The following is a 13,843-nucleotide window of genomic DNA, read 5'->3' as shown; positions in this document are numbered from 1 at the left end:
ACTTATAATTTATAAAATACTTTCATTTACATGTTATTATTTGGTTTACTTGTGTCTAACCTTACTCTACTAAAATATGTTCTCAACAAAATAGATTATTAAAACAGAGTCAAGCCATGTTATTATTTTTTTTTAAGCCATGTTATTATATCACTCCTCTGCTCAAAACTCTGTAATAGCTTCTCAGATTTAAAGTCTAAGGCTTTACATTGAGGTTGACAGTTCTCTCTGGTATTCACTCTCCCCCCAAATCTTCCTTTTTTGCCTATAAAAGGGTCTCAAATTCTCACCATTAGTATTGTGCATTCAGCTTAGGGCCACTAAAACCAATTAAGTCAAGTGATCTAGAACCTATGCTGTTGCTCTCATGATCTAGTTCCTCTTCTCAGATCTTAGCTCAGTTTCACGACTCATTTAGTCTAGGCACCTGGGCCTCCTTGCTCTTTTTCTATTAATAACACTGTACATCTGGGATAAACCCCTTCTTGACCCTGAGCTATTACCTTTTTTATATGTTGTCACAGTCAACTTGCTGAAGTTTTGTTAAGAATTTTTACATCTATTCTCATAAGAGCTTTAGTTTTCATTACTATCTTTGCCTGGTTGTGTTATCAGATAATGCCGGTCTCAGAGAATGAGTTGGAAAGTACTGTTGTTCAGTCACTAAGTCGTGTCCTACTCTCTGTGACCTCATGAACTGTTACATAGCACTCCAGGCTTCCCTGTCCCTCACAATCTCCTGGAGCTTGCTCAAACTCATATTCATTGAGTCACTTATGCCATCCAACCATCTCATCCTCTGTTGCCCCCTTTTCCTCCTGCCCTCAATCTTTCCCAGCATCAGGGTCTTTTCCAGTGAGTTGGCTCTTCACATCAGATGGCCAAAGTATTGGAGCTTCAGCATCAGTCCTTCCAATGAATATTCAGGTTTGATTTCCTTTACGATTAACTGGTTTGATCTTCTTGCTGTCCAAGGAACTCTCAAGAGTCTTCTCCAGCACCACAGTTTGAAAGCATTAATTCTTCAGTCCTCAGCCTTCTATATGGTCCACCTCTCATATCCATACATGACTATTGGAAAAACCATAGCTTTGACTATATGGACCTTTGTTGGCAAAGTGATGTCTCTGCTTTTTACTGTGCTGTCTAGGTTAGTCATAACTTTTCTTCCAAGGAGCAAGCATCTTTTAATTTCCCTCTTGTTAAATTTTTTAGAAGAGTTTGTTTAGAATAGGTATTATACTTTGCTTAAATGTTTGGTGGAATTCACTAATGAAATGATCTGGTCCTAGATGTTTTTGTGGAAAGGGTTTTCATTCAACTTTAATAGATGGCATTTAAAAATAGATTTGATTTCGGTGCTCTCGCAGGAGGAGATGAAGACATGTCCTTCTACTCCACCATCTTGAACCATAGATATAGGGCTATTCACTATCTGTTCTTTTCTGTATAAGCTATGGTAGCTCACACTGTTCCAGAAATTTGTACATTTCAGCAAGGTTAGTTGCATTCCTTGGCATAAAGTTGTTCATAATATTTCTTTATTTTTCTTTTAATAGCAGTAGAATTTGTCATGTAACTTCTCTCCTTCCTGATATTGGTAGTTTATGTCTTCTTTTTCTGATCTTGCTTATGAGAGTTTTATCGGTTTTATTGATTTCCTAAAGAGTAAGTTTCTTTTTTTTAATTGTCTCTCTCTCTTCTTTTTTTTTTTTGTGATTTCTATTTCATTATTTTCTACTCTGATCTTTATCAGTATATTTTATTCTCCTTACTTTGGGTTTTATATGCTTTTATTTTTTTGGCTTCTTAAGACAGAAGCTGAAGTCATTAATTTCAAACTTTTGTTCTTTTCTAATATAGGTGTTTTAGTTCTATAAATTTCACAAAAATTTGGATATTTTGTGTCTTCAATTTCATTCAGTTTAAAGTACTTTCTAATTTTCCCTTTAACTTCTTCTTTGATCCATGGGGTGGTTAGAAGTGTTATTTAGTTTCCAAATATTGGGGAATTATCCAGAGATGCTTTGTTATTTATTAAAGTTATTATCAGTTCAGTTCAGTTCAGTCACTCAATTGTGTTCCACTCTTTGCGACCCCATGGACTGCAGCATGCCAGGCCTCCCTATCCCTCACCAACTCCCGGAGCTTACTCAAACTCATGGCCATTGAGTCGATGATGCCATTCAACCATCTCATCCTCTGTGGTTCCCTTCTCCTCCCACCTTCAATTCAGCTGTGGTCTGGGAGCATACGTCTGATTTGATCCTTTTATATTTACCGGCACTTACTTTATGACCTTTAATGTAGCCTTGAGCTCTGTAGACCGTGCTCTTGTTTCAGGGCCTTTGCCTTTGTTGTGTCCTCTGAAGGGAATGTTCTTTCCCCAGAACTTCCTACCTGGCTTGTTCCCTCAACACTTTTAAGTCTCTGTTCAAATGTCATCATCAGCCTTGTAAGGACTTCCCTGACCACCACATGTGAAATGTGATATGCGTTGCACCAGATACTCTTCACCCTTCTTTCTTGATTTAGTTCTCTCTGTTGCACTTGGGTGTGTGTGTGTGTGCGTGCGTGTGTGTGCGTGCGTGTGTGTGTGTTTAAATATCTTCCCTTTACTAGAGCGTAAATTCCATGGAGGCTGAAATCTTCATCTGATCTACTCACTAATGTATTCCCACCACCTGTGATGGTGCCAGGCACATAGCAGGTGCTTTATAAATATTAATGAATTTGATTTTTTTGAAAAAGCAATAAACCTGTGGGATTGGTAGGGATAATTTTATTATCACCATTTTATCAACATAGTAGCAAACTAGTTAAATGTAAAATGCAGACACTTTATGCTCTCTGCTTTTATAATAATTCCTGCCACTTAATGTCAGTTGCTTTGTAGCCATTTTGTGCCAGGTACTATGCTAGAGGTCAAGCATTCCAAGATAAGTGAGCATGACTCTGGTCTTGAAAAGGTTATTAGGGGCTGGAGCTCAGGCTGCATGGTGAGTAGCTAGAGGTGAAACTGAAGAGTAGGAAAACTTTATTATATACTGCATAAAATGCCAAGATTTTAACTGGGTGGGAAGTCAGATGCTGGAGCACTTAAGAAAGGAAATAGCATGATCAAATTTTCTGTTTTGTGTTAAAGAACTGTTCTCAGTACCATAGAGAAGAAGAAGCTTCTCAAAGCTTCCAGTCTGATAGAAAAGACTAACAGTAAACAACTAATCAAATACAAATCCACTGTAGTTTCAAGTGGTCATAAAGGCTTTGAGGGAAAATAGAGGAGGGTAAGGGAGTAGAGAGTCGTGGTGGGGGGAAGGTGTATTGTAAATAAGGAAGTCAAGGAAGATTCTACTAGGGAAGTTACAATTGTAGAGATATAAATAAAATTAAAAGGGGAAAACAGTCCTACAGAGTTCCAGGCAGAAGAACAAGGACCACCACATTGCAATGCTTGTGACACGGAAATGAGCTTTTCCTGCTTTAAGAAAATCAAGGAGGCCAAAGTGACTGAAGTTGAGGGAATGGTAGGGAAGCGTGATGTGCAGTAAGGACAGCCAGGTAAGGGATAGATCATGGTGAGTCAGAGACTATACTGGGTTTTATTCTAAAGTAATGAGAAGCCATTGGAGTGTTCAAATCAGAGAAGCAGTAACATCTGACACTTTTAAAGATACCTCTGATGGATATATGGAAGATAGACTATGGCAGGGCATGAAAGGAAGCAGGAAAGGCAAGAAGAAAGCAGGAAAACCAGTTAGGAGACTGTCTCAATAGAGCAGGTATAAGATAATGGTTGAACCTAGAGTCTGTAATGGAGGTGGTGGGATATGGAAATGGTGTTAATAACTTGCTAATGTGCTGGATACGTCCTACTCAATTCCTAAAGTTTTGGCAACTGGCCAGTGGTAGTGCCATTTCCTGAAATGGGGGCCAGATTGTGGAAAAATGTTTTTAATGGACTGGATTCTGTCTTTCTCCCAGTTTCTGTTTGGAAACCCTAATTCCCAATGTGACTGTAGTTAGAGATAGGGCCTTTAAAGAGGAAATTAAGGTTAAATAAGTTCATAAGACAGGCTCTAATCTAACATGGCTTGTGTTCTTATAAGAAGAGAAAGACATCAGGGATGCACGTGCACAGAGAAAAGGCATGTGAAGTAAATGAGAAGGAGGCTGTCTGCAAGCCATGGAGAGGGACTTGGAGAAACCAAGCCATGGAGAAACCAACCCTGCTGGCACCTTGATCTTAGATTTCTAGCTTCCAGAACTGAGAAAATAAATTTCTGTTGTTTAAGCCTCTCAGCCTATGCCATTTTATTATGGCATAGCAATACCCAAGCAAACCTAGCAAACTAACCCAGAAGTGAAGAGGATAATGAAACACTCAAGTTCTCTATTATACATGTTGAGTTTGAAATGCTTATTAGACTTTAAGGCAGAGAGGCTGGGTAGGTGGGTGGACATGTAAATCTGAATCTCAGGGAAGAGGTTGAAGCTGGAGATGTAGTGGAAAGTCATTAAAGTAAATTGGTATATTGTGTCCAACACTTGCAAGCCCATGGTCTAGCCTTCTAGGCTCCTCTGTCCATGGGATTCTCCAAGCAAGGATACTGGAGTGAGTTGCCATTTACTTCTCCAGGGTGTCTTCCTGACCCAGGGATTGAACCCGGGTCTGCTGCATTGCAGGAAGATTCTTTACCAACTGAGCTACAAGGGAAGCCCAACTGCCATCAGTGTCCCAGTCCTGACTTCTTACTGTCCTCTTAGTCACTGTTCCCCAGGGGAGGAGGGTTGACATAACTAATTGGTCATTTTGGAAGACAGATGCACTATTCATAGTTAATTAATTCTGTGTATCTTTTGGGGATATCTACCTTCAGAGAATATACATTTTCTAATCTTTTATATTGTGAGTTTTCCAAAGTCTGTTTGCTTTGGGAGAAACCTGTGATTGTCTAACTGTAACTATCTCTGCATGGGTTTGTCACTAAAATATTAGCAAGGCCAGTTATCTGTGACTCAACCATATTCTCCAGTATATTAAAAATCAATAACAAAGTGACATTTTCATCTCCTCTTCTTGACTGTATATCTATTCTGTAATTGATTCTGAACTTGACAGTGTATTAGATAAGTCATGTATCCAGTAGATACTGGAAGAGAAAAATCACTAGGGCCAAACAGAAAGTGGGGGCTTTCCAACATGAAGATAGACAATGAAAGAGGAGTCATCAAAGAAGGTTGAGAGATTAAAACTAGAGAAAAATCAGGACAGTGTGAGGGCTGGAAACCAAGTGAAGACCGCATTTTAAGAAGCACACCACAGTCATCTGTTTCAGAGGATGCTGGTAGGTTGATTTAAATGAAGATATAAGAGACTGGTGGCATTTATTATGACTCCTCTCTCTGGTTAGTGTTATGAAAGGGAGAGAGAGAAGCCATAATGTCAACTGGCTTCAGTGGAGGCAGAACATCAGCACAGCGTTCCACATTGAGTCACTTAGTTAAATCCTGTACTCAGTCACTCCCTCCGGAAGGCTGACCAGTTGTTGGGTTTTGCCTGGAAGGCAGCAGTTTTCTGGGATGCAAGACTCTTAGTGCAAAAATAGGGGAAATTTGGTGGGGCAAACTGGAAGGAATTGGTTGCCCTATTCACAAGCAACACTTACCTCTTACACATACACGCACACAAACACACACCCACAAGCTCCAGTAATCGTACATAGTCATACTCATATCAGTATGGCCAACTATCTTGTACCTATCATGGTATATTCTGCTGGCAAAGTATATCCTTAATGATGTAGGTATGGATTGAGGGAAAACAAAAAAATAGTGAAGAGGAAAAGTGACTCACCCATCCAGTCACAGGTAAGGAGACTAGCAGCAAGCCTATTTGTAGTTATTTAAGATGAAAATAATGATATCCTGATGTAAGGCAATGATAGTGAGATGAATGAGAGTGCATGGATTCCAGGGGGTGAGGTTCCTCATCAGATGTGTGGGAAGTTTATTCTTTGGGCATGTAAGTAAATGGTATTTATCAAAGAAGGGAATGTGAGGTTTGTAAGAGAAAAAGGATGAGTTTGGTTTTGAAATGTAAAGTCTGGAGTGCCTGGGGGTTGAGGGGTCACCTGGAGAGTTTGTACAGCGTAAATTTTAAGGGTTTGAATTTGAGCCTTTCTGCCTGGATTCAAATCCTAGCTCCATCAACCATTACTAGCTTTGTGACTTTGAGTAGACTTAATCTACTGTACTTAAGCTTTCTCTTATATCAAGTGAACAGAACAATGGTGTCTGCTTGATAAGTTGATAGTGAGAAGCTGACAGTTTCTGGTACTGTAAGTACCATCAATTTCATAGTAAGTGATGGCTACTCTTCATAGACTGAAGAAACTGGAAATATGGGAATGGGATTAGTTAAAAGGACTGAGCTAGAAATATAGCAATATGGACACAGAGAAATGGAAAGTCCAGAAGAACATCTGATAGAGCAGGCAAGAGATTGGAGAATGTGTGCATGCATGATGTTGTTGTAGTCGTGGCAGTAGCGAAAGGGCAGTTAGACACTATACCTTGGTTTAATGGTTTAATGGTGACTGTTGAAGAAGATAGTATGTTGTATCATGGTATAACTTTAAGAGATATTAAGATTCTTTTCTCAATTTTCACTTGGAGTTTTTAAGAAGTTATCTATTTCTTCATAACAAACCTTGCCAAAATCTACTTAATATTATCTGCTCATAAATTACTACATCTTAGCAGTTTGGGCAGGGAAGGTCTGAGATCTGAGGAGCCAGGGCTCAGCTGGGTGATTCTTTTGTTGCCCTGCCTGGGGTCACTCCTGATACAGCTGCAGTCATCTGTCAGCGCAGCAGAGACAAGAGGACCTCACCCACATTTCTCGAGGTTGGTTCTGTGTATTGACTGCAGTGGTCTCTCTCCTCATGGAGGCTGGCCAGGCTCTCTTACGTGGTGGTCTCAGGGCAGCACAGTGGTTTGATGGCTTACTTGTCATGTCGCTACCAGAGGCTTACCTAGTAGGGCCTCAGGTGTCCTATTACAATGTCCCTGCTGCCAGTTATGCCCAGAATAGGCCTTGTGCGTGATACATGATGGGTATGATAAGGGTAGGAGTGAGTTAAGGTGCAGGTTGGTCCAGAGTCTGTACTCTGATAAGATATTGCCTATGGTCAAACCCTCCCTTCATGAGAATATGGCGGGCTGGCCAGGTACTCAAGTGAGCATAGGGATAGAACTAGAGAAGAGAGTATACTGAAACCTGAGAGTTAGAGAGGAAAGTTAAGGCCAAGCTGTACACTGGAAAAATTGAATTTGAAACACAATGTGTAGACCACTCAAGAACACAAAGCCTCAAAGACCAGGACAGCTTGGAAATAATACCTGTTGCTTTCACAGCTCAGCTCTGCTTTCCAGTGGGGTGTGCTGTTCTGGCTTAAAGGAAGGCAGGTACTCACTGTGGTGGTAGACGAGGGACTTGGTGCCCAAGAACAGTGCCAGACCTGATGATGCCCTGTTCTCTGCTCCAAACTCCTGTGGGGCCACTGAAGTCATTTCTCCTCACTCTTCTCACATGCCAGTCACAGCCATTAACTAAATAGAAAGTGAGAGAAGAGTTTATTGGTTCAGTGAGAAGTGAATATGTTTTCTGTTTGGTATGCATCTTCTACTTACTACCACTGTATCTGCTTTATTCACATTATTTTTAGGTCACAGTAAATGACAGCAGATTAAAATCGAGGCAATACAGTGGAGGCAGAGGTCCAGGACACCATGTTTCCCTTGGTGTCCAAGTTAAAGATGACCCTGTGTATTATGGACCACAAAATCTTTTGGAGGCTACGAAAAAAATTGTTTCTCAAAGTTTTAAAAAACCAAACCTTACTTGATCCCAGATCATGCCTCCAGTTCCTACCTAGCACCTCTGATTTTCAAATTTCTTTTTGAATTCAAATTCAAATAAAATAATACATTAAATGGTACTTTGAAGCACAATTCTGGTATCAGATTTCCTGAGATCATATGCGTACAAGCTGTGTAACTGTGGTAAAAATGATTACCTCTCCTATACTTCAGTTTCCTCAAGTGTAAACTAAGGGCAATAATGGCATCAACCTCATGTAGTTGTTGTAGTGATTAATGCATGTATAGCTTTTGAAACAGTGCTGAAAACATGGCTAGCATTCAAACTGGCTTAGCTGTTATTGTTGCTGTTGCTTTATTGTTTTTTCTTTTTGTATGCCCCAATTAAAGTATTATAAAAATATATCCAAATATTCCCACTTTAAATGCTTACTGTTAAATTGGAGAAACAAACTATGTATACATAAAATATTTAAAGAATAGTTAAAAGATGATACTGGATGCTTGGGGCTAGTGCACTGGGACGACCCAGAGGGATGGTATGGGGAGGGAGGAGGGAGGAGGATTCAGGATGGGGAACACATGTATACCTGTGGCGGATTCATTTTGATATTTGGCAAAACTAATACAATTTTGTAAAGTTTAAAAATAAAATAAAGACAATTTAAAAAAAAAAGAAAGAAGAATAGTTAAAAGGCCCTGTTTGAGAAGAACAAATATTTAGACTAATTACCCATACAAGTAGTGAGAATGATCAGTATGGGGAAGAATATTCAGTGAGGGGACATGTCACTTAGAAAGAGGGTCTTGGGAGGGACCTTGAAGAAACAGTGTTTTGGCTTTGGATTCTGTGGAGAATTAATGACCAGTGTGGACGACCTAAGTTAGCCAAGTTCCTGTCTGTCCCCCCAAGGTCAAATGTGGATGAGGGGAAGTGGTAGGCTGTTTTCTATTATTCAGACTTGATTCTTTTGAAACATTCTCTCCATTTTTTTGGGTGTGCAGGTCAAAAGTTCAGTGACTTGTCTCTGTGACATAATACCAGTTTCCTCATATTGGGTTGCAGTTTTCGTTGTTATTTCAATAGTTGAATTTCCCACAACACTATCAATTTCTTTTCAAGGAAGTACAAGAGCCAATTCAAAGAAAACAGTGTTGGCCCTTCTTGGTGAAAAGCAAGGAATTTCTTAAGCTCTGAACACTGTTTACTTCTTTGCTTACTTTGCCCACTTTGTCCAGATTCCATTCTCTGGTGGAAATATGTGCATACTTCTACAATTATTTTCTTTGTGTGTCTAAAATTTTACGTGGCAGTTTTGCTAAGAACTACAGTTTTTTAATTTAATCTCATTAGAGGCAGTAATGATTTATTTTCACTCTTAGTACAAATAATATTTGGTCCTTCTCTCTCAAGATTTTAATACAGTGGTGTATTTTGGTGAATGTTTTAATATATTGGTGTGAAAAAAAAATTCTGTTATACTTTCTACCTCAAAAAGGGTCTCCCTGATGGCTATACTTTCCACTTTAATCCACACACAACACTACACGAATTGTCTTGCTAAAGCACAAGTCTGATGTCCTTTCTAAAACTCTTGGTGGCTCCCTGTCACACATAGAATGAAATCCACACTCCACTGTGTGACATCCATCACCCTGTCCAGCTTCCCAGGCCTCCATCATCCTTGCTGTTGTTCACTGTTCACTCTGCTCTGACCCTGAGAAAAGGGAGTTCTCATTCACACCTCAGTGCCTTTGATCATGCAGGTTCCTCTCATTACACTGGCCTTCCCTCTTCTCTTCTGGAAATGTTCTGATCATGCATCAGTAACTTTTCTGGAACTGGCTGCTCCAGATCTAAATAATTGTTTTCCCTCAGGCTCTCCCACCTTTTGACTCATACCTCCAGCTGGTTGTTGCTCTTTGGTGGGCTTCTGTTGACAACAGAAGCCATTGTTTACTTAGAAGTATTGAGATAATTGACTTGACAGAATAAAACTGCCTTCTGGATCAATTAAAATTTCAGAAAAGTACATTCTGGAGCATCCAATTTGTCCAACCACCCACCCATACATTTGCTGTTCTTGGATTCTCTAGATTAGTTCAATTCAGTTGCTCAGTCGTGTCCGACTCTTTGCAACCCCATGAACTGCATGAATTGCCAGGCCTCCCTGTCCATCACCAACTCTCGGAGTTCACTCAAACTCACGTCCATCGAGTCGGTGATGCCATCCAGCCATCTCATCCTCTGTCATCCCCTTCTCCTCCTGCCCCCAATCCCTCCCAGCATCAGAGTCTTTTCCAATGAGTACTGGAGTTTCAGCTTTAGCATCATTTCTTCCAAAGAAGACCCAGGACTGATCTCCTTTAGAATGGACTGGTTGGATCTCCTTGCAGTCCAAGGGACTCTCAAGAGTCTTCTCCAACACCACAGTTCAAAAGCATCAATTCTTCAGCACTCAGCTTTCTTCACAGTCCAACTCTCACATCCATACATGACCACTGGAAAAACCATAGCCTTGACTAGATGGACCTTTGTTGGCAAAGTAATGTCTCTGCTTTTGAATATGCTGTCTAGGTTGGTCATAACTTTCCTTCCAAGGAGTAAGCGTCTTTTAATTTCATGGCTGTAATCACCATCTGCAGTGATTTTGGAACCCCCAAAAACAGATACTCTAGATAACTGACTTTTATTAGCATTTTCCTAGAATTCACATCGGAGAAGGCAATGGCACCCCACTCCAGTACTCTTGCCTGGAAAATCCCATGGATGGAGGAGCCTGATAGGCTGCAGTCCGTGGGGTCTCTAAGAGTCGGACAAGACTGAGTGACTTCACTTTCACTTTTCACTTTCATGCATTGGAAAAGGAAATGGCAATCCACTCCAGTATTCTTGCCTGGAGAATCCCAGGGATGAGGGAGCCTGGTGGGCTGCCGTCTATGGGGTCGCACAGAGTCAGACACGACTGAAGCGACTTAGCAGCAGCAGCAGAATTCACATAATACATTATGAGCATACAGGTTGAAAATTAAAGGCACTTAACCTATCTAGGTGCTCCTTTGGTATCCAGGATTCTCCCTACACCATATCCTTCAACACATCACTAAGGTTGGTCTCATTATACCCACTTGACAATGAAACATAGATTCTTAAAGTCAGATGATGATGTACTGAGGCACGTGGAGGCAGGGAAATGCAGTGGATGTAAGCCTGGTGTTTGAAGCCAGACTACATGGATTCAGAACCTACACTGCCTAGGTTTGAATCCTGGCTCTGCTCTTTACTAGCATGTACCATTTACTCAATCATTCTAACAGTGAAGGACTGTTTCTTTCACTGTAAAGTATGATAGAAGTGTCTTCCTTGGTGGATTTTATTTTTCTCAGGACTAAGATGAGTTAACATATGTAAGACACTTAGAACAGTCTGGCATGTAATAAACATATGTAAGTGTTCAGTTCAGTTCAGTTCAGTCACTCAGTCATGTCCGACTCTTTGTAACCCCATGAACTGCAGCATGCCAGGTCTCCCTGTCCATCACCAACTCCCAGAGCTTACCCAGACTCATGTCCATTGAGTCAGTGATGGTCAGTGAGTCCAACCATCTCATCCTCTGTCGTCCCCTTCTCCTCCTACCCTCAATCTTTCCCAGCATCAGGGAGGATCATTTCAAATGAATCAGCTCTTTGCATCAGGTAGCCAAAGTACTGGAGTTTCAGCTCCAACATCAGTCCTTCCAATGAACACCCAGGACTGATCTCCTTTAGGATAGACTGGTAGGTGTTAGCTGTTGTTATTATCATTATTATTTAGTATTAACTTTAATGAGCATAGGAACTAAAAAGTGAATGAGTCAGGACTGGACACAGATTTGTTTGGCTCAAAAAACTGTCAGTTTATACATTTCAAACTGCCTCCTGCTATGCCCATTTGCCTTGAGATTAAAGAATAGAATGACAAATTCTTTTCATCTTTTCTCTCAGGGATCCAAACCTTTTATCAGGTTGTTTCAGTCTCAGATGCCTGACCACTATTTCCTGCATACTTTCTGGAGACTGAGGTCTCCCGAAGCATTAACATGAGTGGGGTTGGATTCTGAAGTTACTTTGGTTTAAAGTGTACAACCAGTCCATCATGCATGCTTTTTGGAGGTTGAAGGCTCCGGAAGCTTTAGCATGAAGGAGATCAAGTTTTGCTTCCATACAAGGTCATGATGAAAACCATGGGTCTCTTACAAAAATTGTTCTGGGCCAGTTTGCTCTGCCTGTAATGTCACTGGTATTTGCCTACTGGTGTTTAGACTGACTATACCAAGCCATGGGGGTACAGAGGACTCAAACCAATCTGATGTGCTTCTTCTAGCACATGCAGCAGCTCTCTCTACCTTCCTTTCCCCCATTAAGGAGCGAAGGAAGGTTTTGTAAAGTTGTAGGAGTATGTCTCTTCCTCCCCAACTGCCTTCCCCCTTCTTCTGTTCCTCAGAAAGGCATGGGCCCCACATTGCCCAGGAAGAACAAAGCAGAGGTGAGAGGCAGATAAGAAGGTGTTATGTTTGGCATGACTGGTTTAGGCTTAGGCTTGTGCCTAAATAGCCATTTAGGGTAAATTTTTTATATCCCTTGAGTGTTAACTTGCTGTGTTTGCATCATATGACAACATAGTTAAACCAGAGTTTATAAGATCTGGTCCCTGAGGGTAGCATGTTTTTTAACTTAGCTGAATTCAGTTAAATCCAACAAATTCATTCTGGATTTCAGTCTATGACATCAGAGTAAGTTCTGTGGACATACATTTAAGATAAGGCCAGTTACTTCCAGAAGTTTAAAGTCTTGTTCGGGAGACAAACAAATAAAGAAATAATTGTAAAGACCCTGGTCCTGGGAAAGATTGAAGGCAGGAGGAGAAGGGGACGACAGAGGATGAGATGGTTGGATGGCATCACTGACTCAATGGACATGAGTTTGGGTAAACTCTGGGAGTTGATGATGAACAGGGAGGCCTGGCGTGCTGCAGTCCATGGGGTCGCAAAGAGTTGGACACGACTGATCGACTGAATGGAATGGAATGTGTTAAATTCTATGATCATGCACCAGGAGAAATGACCCTGATGATTGGCTGGGGATGGTGGTAGTAGGGGGAGTTGTCAAGGAAGACTCTGTCTGAAGAGAATATAGGATATCACAACATGGAAGAAGCAAAAGGAGAAGCAAGAGCTTGGAGATGTGAAAGCACCTGGGTGATTCAACTGACTGTAAGAAGGGTAGCTTGAAAACGTTCCAGATATTTTATAAGATTAATGGTTTACAACAGCTCCATAACATATGTTCTGTTGTTATTTCCATTTTACAAATGAGGAAGCCAACTTCCCCAGTGACAAATTTTGAACAAGGCAAGCTACCTCCAAAGAAATATACAATCATTAGTCATTAAACTTTACTACTATCTTCTATACCACCCCTCTTGTTTGATTTTTCTCAACTGGGACTAGCCATTGGAATCATCTGGGAGATTTCTGGAAATATTCAGATCCTGGTCCTTTCCCCAGACAATGACTTTGTGTCTTTTCTTGGTAAATGGCTTAGTTATTCAGCCTGATGCTCAAAGTTGAGCTTGGGAGTAATGATAAAGAATCTGCCTGCAATGAGGGAGACCCAGGTTCAATTCCTGGGTCAGGAAGATCCCCTAGAGAAGCAAATAGCAACCCACTCCAGTATTCTTGCCCAGAGAATCCCTATGGACAGAGGAGCCTGATGGGCTACAGCCCATGGAGTCGCAAAGAGTTGGACCCATCTGAGTGACTACACTTTATTTCTCTCGTCTTTATTTTCCACATCCAGTTCATCTCCAGATTCTTTCAATTTTCCACCAAAATTTTATCTCAGATTCTTCTACTTGTGTGTCTACTTCCATTTTCAGCATCCATAACCAGAAACCCCCTAACCAACTGATCTCTCAGTC

At 40.8% G+C, this 13,843-nt stretch overlaps 1 long non-coding RNA gene across 1 annotated transcript in view; it reads right to left on the bottom strand.

Annotated features, from left to right (window-relative positions):
- Window positions 1-13,843, bottom strand: part of LOC112584567 — a 65,917-nt gene that overhangs the window by 21,073 nt on the left and 31,001 nt on the right. Inside the window, exon 2 of the long non-coding RNA XR_003108855.3 lies at window positions 7,479-7,614. This is a non-coding gene — a long non-coding RNA (uncharacterized LOC112584567). The remainder of the gene's footprint in view (window positions 1-7,478; window positions 7,615-13,843) is intronic.

This window comes from Bubalus bubalis, chromosome 4, assembly GCF_019923935.1.
Source record: "Bubalus bubalis isolate 160015118507 breed Murrah chromosome 4, NDDB_SH_1, whole genome shotgun sequence".
Classification (NCBI taxonomy): Eukaryota; Metazoa; Chordata; class Mammalia; order Artiodactyla; family Bovidae; genus Bubalus; species Bubalus bubalis.
Note: the sequence above shows the minus strand (reverse complement) of the source record. Positions and strands in the feature narration are given on the sequence as shown.